This window comes from Dipodomys spectabilis, unplaced genomic scaffold (genome assembly GCF_019054845.1).
Source record: "Dipodomys spectabilis isolate Male_0828 unplaced genomic scaffold, ASM1905484v1 ptg000188l, whole genome shotgun sequence".
Lineage (NCBI taxonomy): Eukaryota > Metazoa > Chordata > Mammalia > Rodentia > Heteromyidae > Dipodomys > Dipodomys spectabilis.
In genome coordinates this window covers 2,424,345-2,442,321 of record NW_024870865.1, presented here as the reverse complement: position 1 = coordinate 2,442,321, position 17,977 = coordinate 2,424,345, and positions in this window count along the sequence as shown.

Genomic DNA, 17,977 nt, shown 5'->3' with positions numbered 1-17,977 from the left:
ACTCATGGCCTTATACTTGCTCAGCTTTGCTTGCTCAGCTGATGCTCTTCCACTTGAGCTATAACTCCAGTCCCATATTTCACTTATTAATGGAAGGTGAAGTCTTGCAGACTATTCTGCCCAGAATGGCTTTGAATCACACTCCTCTGATTTCAGCCTCCTAAGTACTGTGATTACAGATGTGAGCCACCAGCACCCAGCTTTGGTTCCTTTTTATAGCTGGATAATATCCCATTGTATAGTTACTACATTTTATTTATCCATTTATTTGATTAACATTTGGGTTGATTCTACTTTGGAGCTTATTTGAAATTTGTTTGAAGCTGAGCACCAGTGGCTCATGCCTATAATCCTAGCTACTCAGGAGGCTGAGATCTGAGGATCCCAGTTCAAAGCCAACCCAGGCAGGAAAGTCCATGAGACTCTTCATCTCCAGTAAGCCACCAGAAAACCAGAAGTGGTGCTATGGCTCAAGTAATAGAGTGCTCACCTTGAGCTGAAGAGCTCAGGGACAGTGCCCAGGCCCAGAGTTCAAGCCCCATGACCGACCAAAAAAAAAATTCTTTTTAATACATCTTTTCAATTCGTATAGGGAATTGCTGTTTGTTTTCTAAGCCATAGTAAGATTTTTCCCTGTCTCCCTGCTCATGAAGTAAATTTTCCTCAGAAAAATTCAGACTGTTTTGGGTCCTTAAGGGACTTATCTGAATCTAGAGTCCTTAATTGTGGTTGTCTTTAAAATTTCCTAAGACCACTATCAATGGGCCAGGTGTGGAGGTACATGCCTGTTATCCTAAGCATTTGGGAGGGGAAGCAAGAGACTAATGACCTTGAAGCCAACCTGAGCTACTTATAACATCAGGCCAGGTACTGGTGGCTCACACTTGTAATCCTAGCTACTCAGGAGGCTGAGATCCAAAGATCACAGTTCAGAGTCAACCTGGGCAAGAAAGCCCATAAAAGTCTTCTCTCCAATTACACACATGCACACACACACACCCACACACACACACACACACACACACACACACACACACACACGGCTAGAAGTAGAGTTGTAGCTTTGGTAGAGGACTAGCTCAGGGATAGCACCCAGGCCCTGAGTTCAAGCCTCAATACCAGCACAAAAACCAACCAACCAGCATCACAAAACTACAGCGTCAGTGAAACGTTTTGTCATCAATCATACCAATATATTCAGTTTTCCTTCCTTTATAAGAGTCTAGGTTTGCTGTACCCCACAGGACACTCACAGCTACAGCTGTATGGCCTTCAGTGGTGGGTTATGTTGTCATCATCAGTTGAAGCCTCGTTTTCCTTTCTTTCTAATGGAGATGATACATTCCTCTTTCTTCCTTAATACTGAAAAAATGTTTTGCATTGGTGCTAATCTACCATTTAACAACTCTTCCTGGGGCCATTTGAAATATTTTGTTCCATAAATTTGGTATTCATTCAGAAAAATAAGTTGAAAAGTGAGAAAATTCTATGCAATTACAGTTATTAAATGGCTTTTAAACTGTGTTTCCTGTACATAGTTTGATACTTTTAAAATGTCTTTGGAAACTAAAGGTTGAAATAACACTAAGGCAGCTAACCTTTCAAAATTCTTAGGTCAGGCTAATATTTTGGTGAAAATTCCTGCATTTCTCAAAATACTGGGACTGAAGCATAAATAAGCTCGAATAAGCACCCAAAGGGATTGTTAAATGAAATCTAATCATTTAAAACAATACCAATGTTTCAGTGTTTTGTCTCTATTCTGAGTGTGGGAAAGTAGGTATTCTATCTAGGTGGGTGGTTTTTCAAGAAACTGGGTGATCTGAACAAGTTGTTCCCGGAAAAGAGTTGGACTTGTTAACTTTAATTGTTAGACATTTTACTAGAGAAGACCTTTTGCAGTCAAGGAAAGGTCATCTTTAGCAAAATAGAAGACTCCTGATGTTGTTTCTTATTGCACTGAATGATGGATAATTGAAATCACTATAGAATAAACAAACTTAGACTTATTTTGCCTACAGCCTTTCAATCACCTTCCTCTCCAAGCTTTTTTTAAAAATCCATTACTAAATTCAAAGAAGGCTTTGCCTCCCCTTGCAAAATGCTTTTCAACACCAGTATGTAAGTTAAAGCTGTCAGTATTTCCAAAAAGTTGCACCCCACAGTTGCTTCCATTCTGTCTGGTCCTGGAAGTAAAGATTTTTAGAAACTGGAGAAACATCTCACATTTCACCAAATTGTAAAAATCCAAGTTAAAAATATGGCTCTTGGGCTGGGAAGGTGGCTCAGTGGTAGAGCGCTTGCCTTGCATGCATGAGGCCCTGGGTTCGATTCCTCAGCACCACATAAGCAAAAAGAAAAAAGCCGGAAGTGGCACTGTGGCTCAAGTGGTAGAGCGCTAGCCTTGAGCTGAAGAGCTGAGGGACAGCGCCCAGGCCTAGAGTTCAGGCCCCACAACTGGACCCAAAAAAAAAAAAAAAAAAATATGGCTCTTGGCTGGGAAGGTGGCACAGTGGTAGAGTACTTGCCTTGCATACATAGGCCCTGGGTTCAATTCCTCAGCACCACATAAGCAGAAAAAGCTGGAGGTAGCGCTGTGGATCAAGTGGTGGTAGAGCGCTAGCCTTGAGCTGAAGATCTGAAGGGCAGCGCCCAGGCCCAGAGTCCAGGCCCCACTACTGACAAAAGCATATATATATATATATACATATATACACATATGGCTCTTATAATGGCCCTGAGTTCAAGCTCCAGGACTGGCCAAAAAAAAAATAACCAAAACAAAACAAAAATTATTCCTCTTGGCATGTATACTGCCTTTTAAAACTTATTTTTAGTTGTGGGGCTGGCCTGGGTTCTGTCCCTCAGCTCTTCAGCTCAAGTCTAGTGCTCTACCACTTGAGCCACAGCACCACTTCTGGCTTTTTCTGCTTATGTGGTGCTGAGGAATCAAACCCAGGGCCTCATGCATGCAAGGCAAGCACTCTATCACTGAGTCATCTTCCTAGCCTATATTGCCTTTTGACATCCTGATTGGCTGTCCTTTTTGAAGTCCTCCTCCACACTCACACTGACTGCAGTGCAGAGAGGCTCTCTTGCTGACAGGCCTCCAACACAAGGGGTCAGCAATGTTCTCAAAGTTTACAGTGGGAAGTCCAGCTGTTCCAGATTCAGGGAAGGTTTGAGCCTGTCAATGGAAACATCCTGATGATTTGTGATTTGCCTAAGAGATTACTACTTCTGGCCTCAGTCAGTTATCTGCCAAGGTAGAGCCTTTGTTTACCATGAGAGAGGTCCTGGATTCAATCCTGAGCTTAGGAAGAAAAAAAAAAAAGGCAAAAGTATCTCCCATATTTTTTTTTTTTTTTGGGGGTCCGGTCGTGGGGTCTGAACTCTGGGCCTGGGCGCTGTCCCTCAGCTCTTCAGCTCAAGGCTAGCACTCTACCACTTGAGCCACAGCGCCACTTCCGGCTTTTTTCTTTTTTCTTATGTGGTGCTGAGGAATCGAACCCAGGGCCTCAGGCATGCAAGGCAAGAGCTTTACCACTGAGCCACCTTCCCAGCCCCTATTTTTGTTTGTTTTTCAGATAGGGTCTTGTACTTTTGCTCTGGCAATCCTCAGACCATGATCCTTCTACCTCTACCTTCCAAATAGGATTACAAGTATGAGCCACTTTAACCATGAACTTTGGATACATTCACACACACACACAAATCAGACCAGGCACTAGTGGCTCGTGCCTGTAATCCTAGCTACTCAGGAGGCTGAGATCTGAGGATCATAGTTGAGAGCCATCCTGGGCAGGAAAGTCTGTGAGACTCTTATCTCCAATTAACCACTAGAAAACTGGAAGTGGTGCTGTGGCTCAAAGTGGTAGAGCAAAACAAGCTCAGGAACAGTGTCTAGGCCCCAAGTTCAAGCCCTATGACCAACAACACACACACAAACTGAGTAGAACTTATTTACATATTCTTTCATATTTATTCAGAGCATTGGTTCATTTGGAGCATGTACAGAAGACTTCCCTCAATCAGCCTCAGCCTTAGAGTATTTCTCTTTACATTGTCTTCCAGAGTGTGAGTAGTTTGTTCCTGGGGCAGAAAATACCAGAATCTATATGCCTCTCCCAGAAAGAAAAGGTGGGCTTTCCTTCCTTTTGGACATGTGCTCACCTGGCTAGGCCTCTGCAGGGAGTCACCCAGACTGTGGTGCCCTCTTTCTGCTTCAGTATGCCCTTTCTCACCTCCCTTCACAGAGCAAGAGATACATTTTCTCAAGTTAATTTTGTTAAAACCAAATCACTGGACACATTGTGAACATGAGGTCCCTTAGGTGGGAATTAGGTATTGAAGAAAAGAAAACATACTTTGGGAACATAACAATTATATATGCCAGGCACCAGTGGCTCACATGTGTAATCCTAGCTGCTCAGGAGGCTGAGATCTGAGGATTGCAGTTTGAACCCAGCCTAGGCAAGAAACCTATGAAACTCAGAATACCAAAAAGCCAGAAGTAGAACTGTGGCTGAAGTGGTAGAGCACTAGCTTTGAGCATGAAAAGCTCCAGGACAGTGCCCAGACCCAGAGATCAAGCCCCAGGACCAGCACATAAATGAACAAAAAACACCAATGTAGTTGTGAGGGAAGAATCTATCTGCCACCTCCTCTGATTTTGATATCTTCCATCAGAAATTTGCTGAGTGCTTATAGATGCAAGAGACATTACCTGACTTTTCCCCCCCTAGTTTCTAAAGTGGATGTAGGACACAGTGCTTCCTTTACTCCCAAAATGAGTCTCTTGAGTGTTTATATCTTTTTTTTCTGCTGGTCCTTGGGCTTGAATTCAGGGCATAAGCGTTGTCCCAAACCTTTTTGCTCCAAGGCTGGCACTCTTACCACTTGAGCCACAGCTCCACTTTTGGCTTTTTTTTGATAATTTATTGGAGATAAGGGTCTCATGCCCTTTTCTGGCCCTGACTGGCTTCGAATGATGATCCTCAGATCTCAGCCACCAGCCTTGGGCTCAGTGTTTATTATCATTAATGACAGCTTTAAATGTAAAAGTATATTACCATAGAGTTGTTGCTTAGCAGTTCGGTAGTTTGAACTCAGGACTTGCTGTACTACCGCTGAGCCACGCCTCAATCCCTGATATTCACTGGCTATTTTAAGATAGGGTCTGGCTTCCTCTAGGCTCGGTGTAGTTGCTGAGATCACAGGTATGCATCCCCACCTCCAGCTTCCCTCCATGGAAATGGAATCTGATGAACTTTTATGCCTGGGCTGATTTGAAACTGCAGTCTTCCCAATCTCAGCCTTTCACCAAGTGAGATGACAGATACACAGCTATAGGTTGAGCCTCAACCCATAATCCTCCTGATTTCAGACTCCCAAGCAAGCATTACAGGTAGGAGTGCACTGGCACTAGGCTTTTTTTTTTTTTTTAGCTTTTTGGGTGTGTGTGTGTGTGTGTGTGTGTGTGTGTGTGTGTGTGTGTGTGTGTGTGTGTGTGTGTGTGTGTGTGTGTGTGTGTGTACATGCCAGTCCTGGGCTTGAACTAAAGGTTTGAGCACTGCCCTGAATGTTTGTGCACAAGGCTCTACCACTTGCACAAGTGCTCTACCACTTGAGCTACAGGTCCACTTACTGGCTTTTTGATGGTTGAGATGAGTCTCGCAGAACTTCCTGCCTAGGCTGGCTTCAAACCATGATCCTCAGATCTTAGTCTCTGTGGATTTCAGGCATGAGCCACTGGCACTCAGATTTTGTGTGCGTGTTGTCAGCCGTGGGGCTTGAACTCTGGCCTGGGAGCTGTCCTACAGTTCTTCAGCTCAAGGCAAGAGCTCTACCACTTGAGCCACAGCACCGAAAACTTCCGGTTTTCTGGTGGTTTATTAGAGGTAAGAGTCTCACACATTTTCCTTCCCAGGCTGTTGAACCATGATCCTCAGATCTCAGCCTCCAGAGTAGCTAGGATTATAAGCGCGAGCCACGGACACCCAGTTTATGTTTTTGTTTTTGAGACAGTCTTGCTACATACTACAAGCTGTCTTTGAACTCTTGATCCTCCTGTTTGAACCTCCTAGGTGCTAGTATTATAAGTGTATACCAATATGTGAGGAATAGAGTTTTGTTTTATAAAGTTGTGTTTTTGGTAGAATTACCTAAGGAAGATGTAACTCAGTGGTAGAGTGCTTGCCTAATACCCACAAGACACTGGGTTTGATTCCCCAGCACTGTTAGATATAACAGTGAATCTGTAACATAGTTATCCAGGTCATTAAAAACATTTCAAATGTGAATTTAAATATTATAAAAATGTATGCATAGCTCATGTAATTGTAACCCCTCTGTACAGTATTTTCACAATAAAAATGTATGCATATTATAAATAGTATACAATTTGTTCTAAATGATGTTCTTGTATTTTTAAAATTTCAGTTTTAGTCTATTTGATGAAGTACATACTCTCATTAATATATTTGTTATTAAGCTGTTTATGAAAGGGTTCTAGCATGTTAGAGGCCCTGTGCTGGATTTCCAGTATGAAATAAATAAATAAATAAGCTGTTTTGGAGATAAAATTAGAATACTATATGTTTATGTATGTGGTTACTATGGTCAAACCAGTATCTCTCATGTGCCAAGCTAAATCGCCAGCCCTAGAGTACTCTATTCCTAATCCTAATTCTACCACTCTTTGTGTGAGTGTGTGTGTGTGTGCACGTGTGTGTACGTGCGTACCAGCCAGTCAGTCCTGGGACTTGACCTCAGGGTTGACTTACACTCTTGCTTAGCTTTTTGCTGAAGGCTAGTTCTCTATCACCTGAGCCACATGTCCACTTCCAGCTTTCTGGCCAAATGGAGATGAAAATCTCATGGACTTTTCTGACTGGGCTAGTTTGAGCTGGAATAATCAGATCTCAGGTTGCTGAGGGAGTAGGGTGGTTACAGAAGTGAACCACTGGCCAATGGTCTAGCTCTACCCACTCTGCCCCCCCCCCCGCCCCCCTCCCCCCGCCCCCTGTGGTGGGCCATGGGGCTTAAACTCAGGGCCTGGGTGCTGCTTCTGAGCTCCTTTTCTCAAGGCTAGCACTGTACTACTTAAAGCCACAGCACCACTTCTGGTTTTCTGGAGGTTAATTGGAGATAAGAGCCTCATGGACATTCTTACCTAGGGTGGCTTTCAACCATGATTCTCATATCCAGCCTTATAAATAGCTAGGATTACAGGTGGGAGCAACCAGCACTCTGCTCCACCACTCTTTTATACCTAGTTTTTGTCCTACTTTGTCATATGGACTTCCCTACATTTATGAAGATATTTTATAAAGAATGGTTGTCAAACCGGCACCGGTGGCTCATTCTTATAATCCTAGCTAGTCGGGAGGCTGAGATGCAGTTCAAAGCCAGCCCGGGCAGGAAAGTCTGTGAGATTCTAATCTCCAATTAACCACCAGAAAAGTGGAAGTAGCGCTGTGGCTTAAGTGATAGAGTGCTAGTCTTAAGCTGAAGAGGGAAGCCCCCAGGCCCAGAGTTCAAGACCCACGAACAACAAAAGAAAAAAAAATGGTTGTTAAATGCATAAATGGCTTTGGAATATATAAGAGTTTGTGTAAAAGCAAAATAATTCTATTGAAATACTTAAAATCATAAAATAGGCACTTTAAGGACACTAAACAAAATGGAGACAATTACATTTGGTTTGAGTAAGGGAAGCTTGTGTGTTCATAGTTTAGGTCTTTGGAAGAATGGGAAGGGATGGGGCTGGGAAGGTAGCTCAGCGGCAGAGTGCATGCCTTGCAAGCATGAGGCCCTGGGTTCGATTCCTCAGCACCACAGAAACAGAAAAAGCTGGAAGTGGCACTGTGGCTCCAGTGGTAGAGCACTAGCCTTGAGCTGAAGAGCTGAGAGACAGTGCCCAGGCCCAGAGTTCAGGCCCCATGACCGGCAAAAAAAAAAAGAATGGGAAGGGCAGATCATAAAAGTAACCAGGGGGCTGGTAAGGTGGCTCATTGCCTCGCATGCATGAGGCCCTGGGTTTGATTCCTCAGCATCACATAAACAGGAAAAGCCAGAAGTGGTGCTGTGGCTCAAGTGGTAGAGTGCTAGTCTTGAGCTAAAGAGCTCAGGAACAAGCCGGGTGCCGGTGGCTCATGCCTGTAATACTAGCTACACAGGAGGCTGAGATCTGGGAATCACGGTTCAAAGCCAGCCTGGGCAGGAATGTCCGTGAGGCCCTTATCTCCAGTAAACCACTAGAAAACCGGAAGTGGCGCTGTGGCTCAAGTGGTAGAGCACTCACCTTTAGCTGAAGAGCGCAGTGACAGCGCCCAAGCCCAGAGTTCAAGCCCCATGACCGACCAAAAACAAGAGCTCAGGAACAGCACTCAGTGTTCAAAAACCCCAAACAAAAAACAGGAGTACCTAATGTGGGGAAAAGCTTACAATTCTGTTACTCTTACCTTTTTTTCCCCCTGACAATAAATTACTCTTAGTAATTTATTTCCTTAGTGATATAGATTGGCCCTACGAGTCTTATAATAGCCCATGACTTCCTGATGAAACGATGGATTGGGTTTGTGGGAACTTACGTGCTAATACTCACCTTGTCTCTGCAGGGTGTCACTGACAACAGAAACGAAAGGCAGCTGAAAACTGGTGCCTTTATCTTCTGCAGACCTTACAACCCCTTTAGCTACATTTTTTTTTTTTTTGTCGTTCGTGGGGCTTGAATTCTGGGTCTGGGCTCTGTCCCTGAGCCCTTCAGCTCAAGGCGAGTGCTCTACCACTTGAGCTACAGCACCACTTCCAGTTTTCTAGTGGTTTATTGGAGATAGGTGTCTCACGCACGCTCTTTCCTGCCCGGGCTGGCTTTGAACCTGGATCCTCAGATCTCAGCCTCCTGAGTAGCTAGGATTACAGGCATGAGCCACTTGCGCCCGGCCCTTTTAGCTACTTCTGTATGCCTCCTCCTCTGAAATGAAATGGAAATGGAAATGGCCAGCTCAAAGCTGTTTTAAAGAATCCTAGATGTGCCAGGTGTCAATGCCTCATACCTGTAATCCTACCTACTCAGGAGGCTGAGATCTGAAGATCACAATTCAAAGCTAGCCCAGGCTGGAAAGTGTGAGATTCTTATCTCCAATTAACTACCAAAAAGCCAGAAGTGGTGCTATGGTATGAATGATAGAATACTAGCCTTGAGCACAAAAGTTCAAGGACAGTGCCCAGGCCCTGAGTTCAAGCCCCCCACACCAGCCCAAAAAGAGAGTCCTAAATGTCATCCAGGTCTGGTAATATATTCTGTAATCCTAGCACCCAGGAGGCTGAGGCAAGACAGTGAATTCCAGGTTAGCCTTGTTTACATAGTGACCCCATCTCAAAAAACAAAACAAAACAAAAAAACAAACAGGAGTGGTGGGGCACCTCTGTGGCCCACCTGCTGACAGGTGGCGGTAGATGAAGGTAGGAAGATCACTGTTTGAGGCCAGCCACAGCAAAATTAGCATGAGACCCTATCAAACTCAAAGCAAGAATGCTGGTGGCAGCCAGGTGCCAGTGGCTCACGCCTGTAATCCTAGTTACTCAGGAGGCTGAGAGCTCAGGATCATGGTTCAAAGCTAGCCCAGGCAGAAAAGTCTGTGAGACTCTGATCTCCAGTAAACTACTAGAAAGCCGGAAGTGGTGCTGTGGCTGAAGTGGTAGAGCACTGCCTTGAGCTGAAGAGCTTAGGGACAGCGCCCAGGTCCAGAGTTCAAGTCTCACGACCAACAGAAAAAATGCTGGTGGCATGACTCAAGTGGCAGAGGACCTGCCTAGCAAGTTGAAGGGCCTGTGTTCAATCCTAGTACCACCAAAGAAAAGGGGAGGGAGTCATAGGGTAACCCATATACTTGTTGCCTCTTCCTCACTGTGAGCCTGCCTTTTCTCTCTTTAGAAAGCTTTTCTGCTTATTAGTGAAATAGTGACCCTTTCTGTTCTATTTGTACTCTGCCACCAATTAGTCAGATGAGCAGAATTGCTCCCATACTGAGCACTGAGCCCAGGGCATGAAGAAGCCGACACAACTTTGCTGGCATAAGCTACTTAAGCCCTTTTTAGCTCACAGGAAAGGCTCTCCATAGGTTCTATCTATCCCTGGAGCCTGGAGCTATTTCCATCTAACTGCTCATTAAAGTAATTTAAGATATTGCTCAAACCTTTGAATTCTTTAAGTGAATTGCCTCCACTTGAATTCAGCTAAAAATAGTTTACTTTCATTGTCCAGGGATGCTCCCAAGTTCCCTGAACTCCATAGCCTCACATGCCAGCAAAAACATTGATCTTCTCAGCAGGGCCCAAGACTAGCTTCTTATTAAAAACTCAGAACTAGCCTGGCACCAGTGGTTCACACCTGTAATGCTAGCTTCTCAGGAGGCTGAGATCTTAGGATTGCTCGGAGAAGAAAGTCCATGAGATTCTCATCTCCAATTAACCACCAGAAAACCCGAAGTGATACTGTGGCTCAACTGGTATAACACTCACCTTAGCTGAAGAGCACAGGGACAGCACCCAGATCCAGAGTTCAAGCACCACGACCGACCGAACAAAAAACAAAACAAAACAACAACAAAAAAAAAACAACTCAGGACTGCCCAGCATGGTGTTATATCCCAGTAATTCCAGCACTGGGGAAGCTGAGGCAAGAGGATCTTCAGTTTGAGAGTAGCCTGAGGAAAGGAGGGAAGGAGGGAGAGAGGAAGGGAAGGGAGGAAGGAAGGAAATCCAACCTCCACTGAAAGATCCTAAGATATCCTTTAAATTTTAAACTGGTAATAACCTGCAGATATGGTAGTAAATGTGTTAAAAAAAAAAAAAAAAAAAAAAAAGCCCTGGGACAGGGAACTGGAAAGTGGCTTAGTGGTAGATTGCTGCCTAGCATGCCTAAAGCTCTGGGTTCGATTCCTCAGTAACACAGGAAAAGCTGGAAGTGGCACTGTGGCTCAAGTGGTAGAGTGCTAGCCTTGAGCAAAAGCAGCTCAGGCCCTGAGTTTAAACCCCAGGACTGGCAGAAAAAAAAAAAAAAAAGCTTTGGGAAAGTTAAAAGTAGATGGTTTAGGAACTAAACTGAAGTGTAAGTGTCGTAGTATGAAAAAATGAATAGACTACCATTTACTTGATTTCTATCAGAATGGAAAATGATCTGATCCTATTGCTTTGGTACATTGGACTCAGAAAATATTTCTCCACCACCTCCCTCCTTGGGATGGGCCATGCTCCCTTGCCTTATGATTTGGGGTTTGGCCATAAGACAGTTTGGCCAGCGGAGGAAGTGTGGATTTGACTCCAGGAGGGCCCTTCAGTTGCTTCCACGGTAGGGTTGGGTGCTGTTGCTCTTCTGCCATCTATTGTAACTGTTCCTGGGCAAGAGAGCCAGGTGGGACAGACTTAGTCCCTATCTGCAGCTACACTGTTCTGCTTCAGCCCCATCCAGCAGTAACAGACAACCCACACCCTAAAGCCAGGGAAGTCTCAGCCCTTGAGCAAAAAGCAGAATTGCCAGGTTTTTAGGTTGTTTTTTTTTTTTAATATAGTGTTATTGCTGAAATAACTTATTAATACCCTATTCTTATAATTCATGTTATAGCCATTGTTGTTGTTGTATGGAACAAAGGACATTACCACCAAGCTATACCTCTCTACCTCTCCTCCATAGTTACCTATATAAATACAATCTGATAAGGTCTCATCCTTGTTTAAACCCTTCTGTAGTTCCCATTACTCCCAGGGCAAAGACCAAAAGGATAGTATGACATATCAAGTTTCATAGGATGTCTTCCTAGCCTCTTCTGACCAGCTTCCTTGGGGCTTCTTTATCACTCAGCATAATACCACCTCACACCCCAGACTTCTCACTCACTTGTGAGATCTCATTGGGCTCTCTTTTTGTGGTGCTGGTCCTGGGACTTGAACTCAGGGCCTGGGTGCTGCCCCTGAACTGGTTTGTTCAAGGTTAGCTCTTCACCAGTTGAGCCACTGTTCCACTTCCAACTTTTTTTTTCTTGGTGGTTATTTGGAGATAAGAGGCTCAGAGACTTTCCTGCCTAGGCTGGCTTTGAACTGTGATCCTCAGATCTCAGCCTCCTGAGTAGCTAGGATTATAGGCGTGAGCCACCAGCTCCTGGTTCCTCAGAACCTTTGTATATGTTGCTTGCATTGTCTACTGCTTAGTTAACACTGGTTCATACATCAAGTGCAGGCTTAAATGTTACTTTCCTGGGGAACCTCTCTAATACGAGGTTAACTTCCCAAAAATAGGGACTCCTAACCCTTGCTGCTTCAGCTTTCAGCACTTAACCATGATTGTATAAACTCATCAGCGCCCATCATATGCATAATGACAGCTACTTTATCTCCTGCCTAGCACAGTGCCATGAGCCTGAGAAACACTAAGAAATATGCCTTGGGTGAGTGAGGGACTAAAGAGATTGGATATGCTTGGATACATGTGATGCTGGCAAAGAACAGAAAGGCCTTGTGAGAATGGAGTATCTGGTGGGTGAGTGCTAGAAGAAGGTCAGGAAAAGGCAGCTGCAAAGGAAGCACAGTATCATTTACTCACAGCTCCAGGGTAGTTATAATTAAAAAAAAATAGTCAGATGTTTCAGTGTGACCGAATTAGAAATGAACTCCATGATAATGGGAGGAAATGTCATTAGCTGCACGGAGGTTGGTAATGTGCAAAGGCTGGACTGTGACAGAACTGACGATGTTCAGATAAATGACAACAGTCACCGCATTTGAAAATATGCTCCCTTTTGGCTCTTTGGCACAGCTTATCTGTGATACTCTTACAGGTATCATGATATATACAGAGAAAGTAAAACCTACTAAGATTAGCATGAGGTTTGCACTCTGAATTGAAAAGCTCATGTTAGGGCTGGGGAGGTGACGTGGTGATAAAGTGCTTGCCTAGCATGCATGAAGCTGGAAGTGGTGCTGTGGCTCAAGTGAAAGAATGCCAGCCTTGAGCAAAAGAAGCTCATGTTCTGAGTTCAAGCCCCGGGACTGGCTAAATAAATAAAGAATTCTCACGATAGGGGCACTGTGACACCTACCTGGAGTAGTTCCAGTTACTCAGGAAGCTGACACAGGAATTCAAGGCCAGCCTGGGCAACATAGCAAAACCCCTTCCCTGAAAAACAAAACAAAACAAAACGTCATGAAAGTTCTACTTCTTTCTTTAGTATGCTTCCACAGAAAAGAGCCTGTTAATGTAATTTTTTTCTTTTTTTGGTACTGGTGCTGGGCTTGAACTCAGGGCCTCTTGCTATAGCTTTGCTTTTATTTTTTTTAATGGGGTCTGTTCGTGGGGCCTGAACTCTGGCATAATTCCATTTCCAGCTTTTCTGAAGATAAGAATATCATGGCCGGGCACCGGTGGCTTACACCCATAATCCTAGCTACTCAGGAGGCTGAGATCTGAGGATTGAGGTTCAAAGCCAGCCCAGGCAGGAAAGCCCATGAAACTCTTAGCTCCAATAAACCACCAGGAAACCGGAAGTGGTGCTGTAGTTCAAGTGGTAGAGCGCTAGCCTTGAGTTGAAGAGCTGAGGGACAATGCTCAGGCCCAGAGCTCAAGCCCCACGACCAACCAAAAAAAAAAAAAAAAAAATATATATATATATATATATATATATATATTTCCTGCCTGAGCTGGCACTGAACTGCAATCCTCAGATCTCAGTCTCTTGAGTAGCTAGGATTACAGATGTGAGCCACTGGTACCCAGCGTATTTGTTTGTTTGTTTGTTTTCTTTTCTTTTTTGCCCGTCCTGGGGCTTGAACTCAGGCTTAGGTGCTGTCCTGAGCCTCTTTGTGCTCAAGGATAGTGCTCTACCACTTGACCCACAGTGCCACTTCTGCTTTTTCTGAGTAGTTTATTAGAGATAAGAGTCTTACAGACTTTTCTGCCCCAGCTGGCTTTGAACCATACCCCTCAGATCTCAGCCTCCTGAGTAGCTAGGATCACAGGCGTGAGCCACCAGCACCTGGCTGTTTATTTGTATTAAGTAGTTGTACAAAGGGAATTCAATTCCAGAAGTCAAGTTATGAGTTCAATGCATCTTGATCAATATCACCCCTTCTGGGGCTGGGAAGGTGGCTCAGTGGTAGAGCGCTTGCCTTGCATGCCTGAGGCCCTGGGTTCGATTCCTCAGCACCACATAAGCAAAAAGAAAAAAAGCCAGAAGTGAGGCGCTGTGGCTCAAGCGGTAGAGCGCTAGCCCTGGGCTGAAGAGCTGAGGGACAGCGCCCAGGCCCAGAGTTCAGGCCCCACGACCGGACCCAAAAAAAAAAAAATCAAATTCTTAGGGCTGGGAAGGTGGCTCAGTGGTGGAGTGCTTGCCTTGCATGCCTGAGGGCTTGGGTTCAATTCCTCAGCACCACATAAGTAGAAAAAGCCGGAAGTGGCGCTGTGGCTCAAGTGGTAGAGCGCTAGCCTTGAGCTGAAGAGCTGAGGGACAGCGTCCAGGCCCAGTGTTCAGGCCCCATGACTGGACTCAAAAAAAAAAAAGAAAAAAAATCACCCCTTCCATCCTTCTCCTCTATCTTTCCCCCTTCCATTGCTATTCTCAAAACCTTTTTTTCTTTTTCTTTTTCTTTTTTTTTTGGGTCCGGTCGTGGGGCCTGAACTCTGGGCTTGGGCGCTGTCCCTCAGCTCTTCAGCTCAAGGCTTGCTCTCTACCACTTGAGCCACAGTGCCTCTTCCGGCTTTTTTTTTCTTTGCTTATGTGGTGCTGAGGAATTGAACCCAGGGCTTCATGCATGCAAGGCAAGCACTCTACCACTGAGCCACCTTCCCAGCCCAAAACCTTTTTTTCTTTTAAGGGAAAAAGAGTAATAGAAAAAAAAATGTTAAAATTTATTTTGCTAGTAAGTATCTTGGTCTGTTTCTTTTGGCTCCCTAGTTTATGCTAATTAAAATGATTTCAACAAAGGATCTTAAGAGTGCAGCTTCCTTTTTCTTTTTTAACTGCCTAGGTTGGCTCTCATGTTCATTGCTTAAATAATTAATAATCATTGCTATCTGTTCCACATCGTGTGGGAGAAGAGTGAGTAATCTCAGATCCCCGGACATTTACACCATGCCCATCTCCTTTGCATAAGCTTTCATGTGAGGCCTTCATTAGCTAGCACCAGGGTGTAGATTTGCCCTCCTCAGCCTTCAGTGTTTATTAACTATGAAAAAGAGCCCCCTCTGGTTCATCAGCTGGTGGCAAATGCTGCTGTTGGAAAGTAATTTCCTGGAAGAATAGTAATGAAGAAATGAGGTAGAGAGTGTGGAGAAGCAAAACCACAAAGTTCACTTACAATGAGCAATCTCTGCTGGATACAATGCAAAATCTCTTAGGCGGAGGCCTTACAAATAGCAGAGGATGTCAGGAAAACCCTAACAGAACATAGAAATGTAAAGTGGGGGCTGTAGTCTTGAAAACTACTGCTATCTTATAGCAAACATACAGATATTTACTAGCAACAGGCTTTGTGGCCCTTTGTGCAACAGTGAACAGCTGAGCAGTCAGTGTGCACTTAGCTAGGGTCTGAAAGAAACTGCTGGTCAACAAAGGGCTTCTCATTCTCATCTGAATGTACTGATAGTGTGTAAGCGTGGTAGCATCTGCAGGTATGAGAGGCAGTGATATATGCTGGGAGTCACGGCTGTTTTCACCCTCACCCCCAAAGGACATAGGCTATTTGCTTTTAGGGATGGTCCTTATTTTTTTTTTTTACACTTTAATAATTTGATAATAACCAGTAGGATAAAAGGTGAACAGACTACTGTGTCTAAAGGTTAGGTGTAAGGCTAGGTATTTGTATGCAAAATCTAAGGTCTACTGGGCAGTTAGAATGCCTGAACCTGCACTGACAATACACTTTGACATAGCCTGTGGGCCTATCAAAATACTCAGCCACAGAGAGGTATCATTATTTCTTTATGCTGTTTGCAAGCCCTTATAGTGGGGTTGTGTGATGTTGGGCAGATCTACTCATCAGATGCTGTGGAGACCAACACTCCGGGGGCAGGCTGGCAGCCAGCCAGATGTTCACAGCTGCACATACCCCACTCATGACACCAAGTATGTATATTCACTGATCTACAAAATGCTTTCATCGTTGTGTTTAATAATTCCTTATTATCTCCAAAGGAAAAGTAGATGAGAAGTATTGACAAGGCACAATTTGATGCCGTGTGCCTGCAGCACTGTGTGCTATGTATCTGACCTCCAAACCACTGTCCTCGGGAAAGTTAGAGCCATACCAAATATGAACCAGAGACAAAGAGATTGAGGCAAGAGATCATTGTTTTGCTTTCAGTGTTTCTAATATTGGAAATTAGTCATGTTAAAAATTGTGTTTTTGTTGGTTGTGGTAGTGCACACACGTAATCCTAGCACTTGGGAGGCAGAGAGGATCAAGAGGATCATGATTCAAGACCAGTCTGGACAATGTACCCTGCTCAACTCCCAACCCTACTTCCCCCCCCCCCCCCCTCTTTTCTTCCCCTGGTCATGGCTTGAACTCTGGGCCTTGGTGCTGTCCCTAAGCTCTCCAGCTTAAGGTGAGTGCTCTACCACTTGAGCCACAGCACCCCTTCTGGTTTTCTAGTGGTTTATTGGAGATAAGAATCTCACAGACTTTCCTGCCCTGTCTGGCTTTGAACTGCAATCCTCAGATCTCAGCCCCTTGAGTAGCTAGGATTACAGGTGTGAGCCACCAGCACCCAGCTTCTAAAGACTCTGTGTGTGTGTGTGTGTGTGTGTGTGTGTGTGCAAGCACACGTGCATGTTTTGTTGGTTGTGGGGCTTGAACTCTGGGCCTGGGTGCTGTCCCTCAGCTCTTCAGCACTACCACTTGAGCCACAGTCCTACTTCCAGCTTTTTCTGTTTATGTAGTGCTGAGGAATCGAACCCAGGGTCTTATGCACACGAGGCAAGCACTCTACCACTGAACCACCTTCCCAGCCCTGTTTGTGTGTTTTTTTTAAGTAAGTTTAGATGGCCTAGTGGGTCACTCCTGAAATCCTAACTACTAGGGAGGCTCTGATCTGGAGAATCCCAGTTCCAGGCCACCCTGGACAGAAAAGTTCTTATTGATTCTATCTCCCAAATAACCAACAAAATATCCAGCTAGAGGTATGGATGGGGGAAAAAAAAAGTTTATTGTATTCATGCAAGTGGGAGGGCAAGAAATGATGGGGTGAGTGAAAGCAGATGGGACCGAGCTAAAAAGAAAGTTTGTTGAAACAGGTCCGGAGGGCTTCTCAACTGGGGTTTTCACTACATAGCTGGTAAGCGAAATATTGACAAGACCACACTTAAAGCTACATGTCCTTTGAAAAGAAGGCAAGTATTAAAAAGCATTTCTTTGCATTTTGCCTAAAATGGGCTGTTTCTCCCTGTAATCTGCAGACAGTGTCAGACTTCCCTAGATTTCCTCTAATTATAGACCCCTGACCTCACCCCTAAAAACGCTCCCTCTTACCACGGGATACGAAATTCTACGCTATCAGGGTTCCACCCATGCCAGGTTAGGCCCCAAATACAAGAATGGGCCTGTTTCTGAGGTAGCCACGTTCCCAGCTTAACAGGAAGGCCCCGCCCCTCAGTGTTCGGCAACCTCTTCCATTTCAGATTTTTCCGGGGTTCTGGGTAAGCTGGCCTCACCGGATCTCGCCGCCTAGCCCGTAGTATGTAAAGGTGACCATTATTTTGCCGGATCACTGCTCCGGCTAGGGACAGACACCGCAGCTTAACCGCGGCGCCCGCTCCATCCTTGCCCCGCCTTCTCCTCCAAGCTCCGGTCAGCTTCCCCAGCCCACCCGGCCCGCCCCTCCCCTGCCCACCAGGCCCGCTCCGCTCCTCCCCTTTGCTCTCAACTCGGACTTTGCCTCTAACCCACGGCCTGGATCTACCCGCCCACCGCTTGGCCCCGC